Below are 10,348 nucleotides of genomic sequence, written 5' to 3'. Positions count from 1 at the left end.
TTTTTAAAAAAACCCACAAAGTTAAAAAAAAAAAAAAAGTGACCCTTTGGGCAACATCCACCATACCTAGAGGGGTCACTAGAGTTAGTGACTAGTGCTTTATATTTTAGCTGACTGCCAGTGCATCAGATTCTTTTTATCCTTCTATGGTGAGCATTACAGAGGCCCAATGTTGGATGGCCATGACAAGAAAATGTCAGGTGACAGTCAGACCCCACCAAGCCACCACAAGCCAGGATGAATCTCTGCTTTAAGAGTACGCTATAGTTTTAGTTTAAAATATAAAGCTTTCTTGTTTAATCATTAGAGCATTGCAATCATTGCATTTGCTTTTGGCAAATCCACAGATCTTAGGGTGGAAGGAATTGATCAAACACTGTCAACATTTAAAAGGCTGCAATTTTAACAGGAATCCCCTTAAGACTCATCAGTTAAAACAGGTATGATATTATCTACCTTACAAGGTTGTTGTGAAAGTTAGACATAAAATTTATAAAGGAATTTGTACATAGGAATTTAAGACATGACAGCTTTTATACTCATTATTATAAATCAGAACTGGCCAGGATTTTCCACTCTAGTAAGGAGAAAAACTATGGCTCACTCCAGCCACATGCTTATGAATAACACTCATTTTTTTTGTCACATTTTAATTGTAGAAAGTTTTCAAAGCCTATTCATATAAAGCAAACAATAAGTTTCTCATAAACCATAATAGTTTCCTAGATTTAGAAGTACAGGTATCTAGCCTAATTGGCCAAATTTTAGGAAAACTTCCAAAGAATTAACGATAAAGCGATGCCTGGGTGGCTCAGCGGTTGAGCATCTGCCTTCAGCTCAGGGCATGATCCCGGAGTCCCGGGATTGAGTCCCACATCAGGCTCCCTGCATGGAGTCTCCTTCTCCCTCTGCCTATGTCTCTACCCCTCTCTCTCTCTCTCTCTCTGTGTGTCTCTCATGAATGAATAAATAAAATCTTAAAAAAAGAATTAATGATAAAGAAGTCCCTATATTAAAACAGAGTTAATATAAATGAAATTCATGTACTACTGGTATGCTACTGAATTAGTATAATATATTTGAGCCATCATTTAATAGGTTGGAGAGACTGAGGATGTAGGAGAGAATATGTACTTTGAGCTATGTGGCTTTAACAATTTTGTGGAATAGATTCACAAAACAATTTATGTGAATATTGCATATTTCACTCAACTACTTTGTCATGTTTCATGACCTTCAGCATGTGTAGGAAAAACACACAAAAGACTTGAGTGATCAAATCCTGAGCATATGTATACTGAATCCATGCAAAGAAATAGATGTTGATTACTTCTGTGCAACTGTTTTAGAATATGCTGTCATTAGAAATATGGGGGGAAAATCCTACAGTGGGCAATCCCTGAGGAAACAGTACTACACTCTAGCCAGAACTGTAATAGAATGCCTATCAATCCATGAAACTTTTATGTTGTGCTATATTTCAAAGGTGAAAAACCTGAAAAGGAAAAAATAATAATGCCCTTGAAGGAAGGATTTTAGGTGTAAGACATTGTCTTTTGGTGAGAAACAAAATACAAGATAATTTATCTCACAGTATATACCCCGCTTATTTCTTAAAAACAGAAGAAAACAAATAAACCAGACTCTTTACCTACCATAACAACGCATAAAAAGATTCTCAGTTTCAACAATGTCAAAAATTTGACAGCCTGACATACATAATGAAAGACAGCCCAAACTGTGAAGGGATACAATAGATTAATGCTCAGAGAAGAGAAAGGGAACCACGTATTTTATTACCCAGAAGAAAGTACAATCTCAGAATAAGAGTCATCCAAGTGGATAAATATTATGAGATAAAAATCTAATGAGATGCAGGTACAAAGAATCAAGTAAGGAAATACATTTGGAGGTGCGTAGTTCTTTGGAATTTAAATATATCAAATAATTATCAGAAGTCTTAAAAGTGAAAATTATTTGAACTGTGCCTTCAGAAATATATGAAATAATAACAGACTTAATTATTTAGAGAAGTTTTAGGTTCACAGCAAAATTACAAGGAAGGTACAGGAAATATATTTCCAAATAGCCTTCCCTATTATTCATGATTTTCAAAATGTGTTGGGGGCGGCGGGGGGAACGGGTAGTGGTAATAATCACTACTGAAAAGAATATCCACAACATAAATGTCCACACAACCTGAAAACAAGTGAAACCCACTAACATATGGGATAAGTCTTCTTTACAAAATAAGATAAATGATTTTACGAAGATATGGAATGGAAAAAAAACAAAACCAAAGCATAGTATGATCACACCCAAGAATCCTGAAAAAAATTCCCTTTACTTTTTTTTTTAACATAGTCTCTACTCATACTGAATATCCATTTCCTGAAATAAAAAAAAAAAAAGATGCCACATAATAATGATTTATTAGTCTGCTTCTGATAGAGGGGGAGAGGAGGCCCCAAATGGGGGACTCCAGCATTTGATGAGTGAACACAGCTATCAGAGCCACTGTGATCCTTCAAGTAACTTCTTCCCTCAGTTTCAGATTCAATATATATACTTCTGACTATAATTGTTTTTTATAGACTGGGAGAGAAAAAATTGACCATTCCACACAAATTTCCAGCTCACTTGCACTTACATTTTTCATTATACATTAATTAGTTGCATTCCAGTTAAAAATTATGTATTCACTTGAAACAAATTCTAAAGGACATAAATTTGTTTTTAGCATCTGCATATTTACAACTATGAAGAGTTAAAAAAAAGTTTATTTTATAAGAATTTTAAGTAGCACAAAAATAGTGTAAGAAATGCAAGATTAAATGTCAAACTAACTGTCAGTGGTATAAGAAATAAACTAAGATGTATGTCTTCAGTATGAACTTGGAGAGGTTAAGAAGAGACAAAAAAAATCTTTTGAAATGTATATAGGATTTTGGTTTCTATTCTATTGTAGAGAGCTGGAAAGAGCATTTCTACCCTTATCACAACAACAAATTACAAATTGCCAAGTTACCAATTTCTTTTGAACTCATCATAAAACTTAGGTTGCAAGGAAATAAACTAGTTCAAAATCTAAGGAAAGGCAGGTATGTACAGGGAGACATAGATTAGAAGCAGCTGTTCAACTGGGACATCTATGGCCAGACAGTGATACAAAGAACTCAATTAGAAATGTTCCCAAACTGGTGTATGTTGAGTACAGACTGATGAGAGTGTGGAGCGTCCAGGGAAGTTTTCACCCATTCAAAAGCTCTTCTCACTGGACCTCACCGAGTGAGTTCAGAGAAGGCATTCCTCATGGTGCAGGCCTAGGGCAGGAGAACAGCTGCTGTGTGGAGGCAGCACAGTCCCACTCAAATTCTTCTCATCTATATCCCCTATGGTCCAAAGCATTAAACTGAGGAAAGGGCAACAAAAGCCATCATCTTTAGAGCACCTCTGTGAATTCACTGATGTGATAAAGAGAGAGAGAAAGAGAGAAAAAAAAAAAAAAAGAAATACTCCCTCTCCCTGGCTGAGGGACAGGAATAGGAGCTAAGCCCAGAGTTGGAGAATGGGACCAGTAAGCAATCACTCCCAAGCCAGGGGCAGAGTGCCTGCTTAGGACTGAGATCTCTCTTGCTCCAACCAACCTAATGAGCATTAAGTCACAAGTATCAGTGAAATATTGCTAGGAGAGTTATAGGAGCATGAAGAGAGACCTTCCTAGGAGAGTACAAAGGAGAGACCTAAAGCTGGGTGTGGAGGAGCTACTGAGAAAAATCTGCTGGAAGTCCATGACTAACCGTATTGGAGCCTGAGGCAAAAGAAACAATGTGTCCCTATTTACACTCATCAGAATATCCTTTCATATTGTGAACCAAGTGGAAAAAGTAGATAAAAGCCCAACAATCAATACATATGACTATTTATAAAGCCCAAGCTGCCTTGAGTTTGCACATCAAGGTCAATGTTCATTAACCCACCCAGCAAGGAGGAAATGCCTGGAAACCACAGGCTGTTCCCAGGGACAATGACATAAAATAATAAAACAGACAAGAACTTGTCTTTAAAGTTCCCTATTGTTCACATAGATTTTTTTCATTAATTTAATTTTTTTAAATATTGAATTAAAATATTATTTATCGGGATCTCTGGGTGGCGCAGTGGTTTGGCGCCTGCCTTTGGCCAAGGGCGCGATCCTGGAGATCCAGGATGGAAGCCCGCCTGTTTCTCCCTCTGCCTGTGTCTCTGCCTCTCTCTCTCTCTGTGTGACTATCATAAATTTAAAAATAAAAAATAAAATATTTATCTTGATGACTGAGTTTTTGCATGTCCTTAAATTTTGCACCTGAGGCAAACTTTCACTTCCCACACCCTAATCCCAACCCTGCCCTCTAGCAAACCAGCCACTCTCCTTAACACATATCTTTAAAAATTCTGAACTCAATATATACTGAGAGAGTACCACAGCAATGACAAATTTCAAACCCAACTCAGTTCCTATTTTCATACAAATATCCAACTAAGGGCTTAGCAAAAGTAAAAGAGTGCTCATTATCAAGCTCTAATGGAAAAGGTGGAGTATCAGCAAGATCACATGGGTAATTTTGGCAGAGATGGGTATTATAAGGAAAACATCAAGTGAAACTTTTGAAAATGAAAAACACAATAACACAGATGAAAAATGAGCTCATCAGTAGATGTGATATAGATATAGATATAGATTCCTCTTTTTACTGAGGAAAAAGATCAGTAAATATGGGGATAAGTCCATAGAAATTACTCAAACTGAAACAGAGAGGGGAAAAAACAGTTTAGGAAATAAAATAGGGGCACCTGAGTGGTGGTTCAGTCAGTTAAGCAGCTCACTCTTGGTTTCAGCTAGGATCATGATCTCATGGGTCATGAGATCAAGCCTTGTGTGGGGCTCCACACTCAACAAGAAGTCTATTTGGGATTCATTCCCCTTCTTCTCCTTCCCTCTCTGCTCTTGCTCACATGCACTCTCTATCTTTCTCTCTCTCCTGCTCAAATAAGTAAATAAATAAAATCTTAAAAAGAAATAAGAAAGATAATAAAACAACAGAAAAAATAGAATATTCAAAAACTATATGGCAATATCAGGTTTGCTGACATAAACATAACTGAAATCCCAGAAGGAGAAGAGAAAATGAGGCAAAAGAAATATTGGAAGAAATAATGACTAATAATTTTCCAAATTAAATAACAATCTATAGATGCAAGAAGCTCAAAGGGGATAAATACCAAAACAGACAAAAACCAAACAAATACAAGTGTGTCGTATTTTATTCATTCTACTGTAACAAAAAGACAAAAGAGATTATCTTCAAAATAGTTAGGGGGAAAAGACATGTTCCCTACATAAAAAAAAGACCATATTTACAACAGACTTTTTATCAAACATGATTCCTAGCAGAAGACAATAGAAAGAGTCAAAGACTGAGAGGAGGAAAAGAAATTCCAGCCATAATTGTATATCCAACAAAAAATGCATGTTATAAGTAGAAGAGGAATAAATACTTTCTAAAACAAAGAACTGTCTGCAAGAGGGAGGGAAAGTGGGCAGGAAAAAGGCAGAGGACCAGACCCTCACACCATGTACCCCAGGGATGGGAAACCCAAACAGGGAAGATTAATCTCCATAACAATTGACTTTGAAAAGCAGAGGGACATAATACGCTAAAGTCAGTAGGGCTTAAATTAACACCTGGAATTTTAAAAATCAGTGGGATCAATTCTGGGAGAGCCAGGAGGGTGATAAGAAACTAAATCTCCACCCTGAAAGAGACAGTACACCAAACATCCCCACAAAGATACACCATAGAAGCAGCAGTTTGAAAAGCACCTAGGGCATACTGGAGGGAGATTTGTTTTACTAATCTCAGGGCTTGAGCTGGAGGGATAGTGATCTTGGGGAAACTCCTCCAGGAAAAAAAGAGCTGGGCCATCATTTCCTTCTTCTGCCCCCTGGCCTAGACACAGAGACAACTGTGGGAACTACCAGAGTGCCAGGAGGCTCCACCTACCTTGCTAAAGGTGTGTCCCACCCCCACACCCTTCAGCATTTCAACCGTCTTGAACCCTGTGGCAGTTTTTTAAAGAGGCTCCAGGTACCCTTCCACAGCAGATCTACTCAAATTTTGCTAACACCATACACTCAGCCCCTGAGTTTTCCTGTGGACCTCCTTTCTCCGATACACCCTTAGATCCCAACAAAAGCAGTGACACAAGCCTAGCAGTGTGAAAGCAGTCCCAACAGGGGCCAGCACCACCACCATGCCAACTGCCTTCTGCCCTAGGCAGAGGGGAAAATAACTACACACACCAAACCAACTGTGGTTCCAATAGTGGGCTGGATCCCACTGGGGAATCTGGTCTGACAAGCAGGCCCCATCTACCAATGCAAGCTGCTCAGAGGACAACACAAGGAAGACACCTGCAGTTTGGTGCAACTGCATCTCTGGGCAAATGCCTGATCTGACTGAGCTCAAGCCCAAAGCTGCCACAGACTGGCTCACTAATACCACAGGGGCCAAACTGACCACACAAACAAAGAGAACCATTGCAGGCAAATGACTGAACTGAAGGTAAAAGCAGCTCAGCCACAAGAGTAGGACACACATAATACCCACAGGAGAAACCCCTGAAGTGTCAGGTTCTGGTGGACAGGGGATATTGCATGGCAGGGCACTATAGGACCTCTTCTTCATAAAGGCACTACTTTCAAGAGCAGGAGACATAACTGACTTTTCTAATACATAGAAACAGACACAGAGATTTAGATAAAATAAGGATATAGGGGAATATGTTCCAAATGAAACAAAAGGACAAAATCACAGCAAGAAAGCCAAACAAAACAGAGATAAGTAATATGCCTAATAGAAAATTTAAAGTAATGGTCATAAAGTTACTTAATGAACTTGAGAAAAGAGTGGAGGACCTCAATGAGACCCTTAACAAAAAAAAAAAAAAAAATATATATATATATATATATATATATATATATATATATATATATATATAAATCAGAGATGAAGAACTCAAAAACTAAAATAAAAATACACTAGTGGGATAAATAGTAGACTAGAGGAAGCAGAACAAATCAGTGACTCAAAGGACAGAGTAATGGAAAGCAATTAGCTGAAAGGGAGAGAGAGAAAAAAATAATAAAAATTGAAAATAGGGAACTCAGTGACATCATCAAGCATAATAACATCCACATTCTAGGCATCCCAGGAGGATAAGAGAGAGAAAGGGAGTAGAAAATTCATTTGCAAAAATTATAGCTGAAAACTTTCCAAATATGGGGAAGGAAACAGAAATACAGATCCAGGAGGCACAGAAAACTCCCTACAAAATCAACTCAAGAAGGTCAAACCAAGACACATAGTAATTAAAATGGCAAAAAATAGTGATGAAGAAAGAGTTTAAAAGCAGCAAGAGAAAAGAAAACAGTTACATGCAAGGGAAACTCCATTTAGCTATCAGCTGATTTTTCAACAGAAACTTTATAGGCCAGAAGAGAATAGTATGATATATTCAAAGGGCTGAAAGAATAAGAACCTACAACCAAGAGTACTCTATCCAGTGAGGCTATCATTCAGAATAGAGAGAGTTTTCCAGACAAACAGAAGTTAAAGGAATTCATCACCACTAAACCAGCCCTACAAGAAATGTTAAAGGGGACTCTGAATGGAAAGACCATAAGTATGAGTAAGACAAGTAGGAAGGAACAAAGTTCTAAAAAAAAAAAAAAAAAAAAAGGGAAGAAATAAAGAAAGAAAGTCTGTAAAAATCAATCAAGGAACTCGCAAAATAAAAGGATGTAAAGTATGACACTATATACCTAAAATGTCGGGGGAGGAGAGAGGAGTAAAGAATATGTTCTAACTTAAGTGACCATTAACTTAATATAGACTGCTATGTGTACATTATATATAAACCTAATAGTAACCACAAATCAAAAACTATTAACACATGCAAAAATAAAAAGAAAGGAATCCAAGCATATCACTAAAGAAAGCCAGCAAACCATGACAAAAGAGAACAAGGGAATAAAGGAACAGAGAAGAACTATGAAAGCAACCATGAAACAAGCAACAACAACAACAACAAAAAAAAAACAGTAAGTGCAAATTTATCAATAATTACTTTTTTATTAAAATAAATTTATTTTTTATTGGTGTTCAATTTACCAACATACAGAATAACACCCAGTGGTCATCCCATCAAGTGCCCCCCTCAATGCCCGTCACCCATTCACCCCCTCCCCCTGCCCTCCTCCCCTTCCACCACCCCTACTTCGTTTCCCAGAGTTAGGAGTCTTTCATCTTCTGTCTCCCTTTCTGATATTTCCCACACATTTCTTCTCCCTTCCCCTATATTCCCTTTCACTATTATTTATATTCCCCAAATGAATGAGAACATACAATGTTCTCAGCAGCAAGAGAAAATCTTTCCATCTCCTTCCCCGATTGACTTACTTCACTCAGCATAATACCCTCCAGTTCCATCCAAGTTGAAGAAAATGGTAGGTATTTGTCATTTCTAATGGCTGAGGAATATCCCATTGTGCACACAGACCACATCTTCTTTATCCACTCATCTTTCGATGGACACTGAGGCTCCTTCCGCAGTTTGGCTATTGTGGACATTGCTGCTAGAAACATCAGGGTGCAGGTGTCCCGGCGTTTCATTGCATCTGAATCTTAGGGGTAAATCCCCAACAGTGCAATTGCTGGGTTGTAGGGCAGGTCTATTTTTAACTCTTTGAGGAACCTCCACACAGTTTTCCAGAGTGGCTGCACCAGTTCACATTCCCACCAACAGTGTAAGAGGGTTCCCCTTTCTCCGCATCCTCTCCAACATTTGTGGTTTCCTGCCTTGTTAATTATCCCCATTCTCACTGGTGTGAGGTGGTATCTCATTGTGGTTTTGATTTGTATTTCCCTGATGGCAAGTGATGCAGAGCATTTTCTCATGTGCATGTTGGCCATGTCTATGTCTTCCTCTGTGAGATTTCTCTTCATGTCTTTTGCCCATTTCATGATTGGATTGTTTCTTTCTTTGGTGTTGAGTTTAATAAGTTCTTTATAGATCTTGGAAACTAGCCCTTTATCTGATACGTCATTTGCAAATATCTTCTCCCATTTTGTAGGTTTTCTTTTAGTTTTGTTGACTGTATCCTTTGCTGTGCAAAAGCTTCTTATCTTGATGAAGTCCCAATAGTTCATTTTTGCTTTTGTTTCTTTTGCCTTCGTTGGATGTATCTTGCAAAAAGTTACTGTGGCTGAGTTCAAAAAGGGTGTTGCCTGAGTTCTTCTCTAGGATTTTGATGGAATCTTGTCTCACATTTAGATCTTTCATCCATTTTGAGTTTATCTTTGTGTATGGTGCAAGAGAGTGGTCTAGTTTCATTCTTCTGCATGTGGATGTCCAATTTTCCCAGCACCATTTATTGAAGAGACTGTCTTTCTTCCAATGGATAGTCTTTCCTCCTTTATCGAATATTAGTTGCCCATAAAGTTCAGGGTCCACTTCTGGGTTCTCTATTCTGTTCCATTGATCTATGTGTCTGTTTTTGTGCCAGTACCACACTGTCTTGATGACCACAGCTTTGTAGTACAACCTGAAATCTGGCATTGTGATGCCCCCAGATATGGTTTTCTTGTTTAAAATTCCCCTGGCTATTCGGGGTCTTTTCTGATTCCACACAAATCTTAAAATAATTTGTTCTAACTCTCTGAAGAAAGTCCATGGTATTTTGGTAGGGATTGCATTAAACGTGTAAATTGCCCTGGGTAACATTGACATTTTCACAATATTAATTCTGCCAATCCATGAGCATGGAATATTTTTCCATCTCTTTGTGTCTTCCTCAATTTCTTTCAGAAGTGTTCTATAGTTTTTAGGGTATAGATCCTTTATCTCTTTGGTGAGGTTTATTCCTAGGTATCTTATGCTTTTGAGTGCAATTGTAAATGGGATTGACTCCTTAATTTCTCTTTCTTCAGTCTCATTGTTAGTGTATAGAAATGCCACTGATTTCTGGGCATTGATTTTGTATCCTGCCATGCTACCAAATTGCTGTATGAGTTCTAGCAATCTTGGGCTGGAGGCTTTTGGGTTTTCTATGTAGAGTATCATGTCATCGGCGAAGAGGGAGAGCTTGACTTCTTCTTTGCCAATTCGAATGCCTTTAATGTCTTTTTGTTGTCTGATTGCTGAGGCTAGGACTTCCAGTACTATGTTGAATAGCAGTGGTGAGAGTGGACAGCCCTGTCTTGTTCCTGATCTTAGGGGAAAGGCTCCCAGTGTTTCCCCACTGAGA

The sequence above is a fragment of the Canis aureus genome, chromosome 1, assembly GCF_053574225.1.
Source record: "Canis aureus isolate CA01 chromosome 1, VMU_Caureus_v.1.0, whole genome shotgun sequence".
Classification (NCBI taxonomy): Eukaryota; Metazoa; Chordata; class Mammalia; order Carnivora; family Canidae; genus Canis; species Canis aureus.
Note: the sequence above shows the minus strand (reverse complement) of the source record.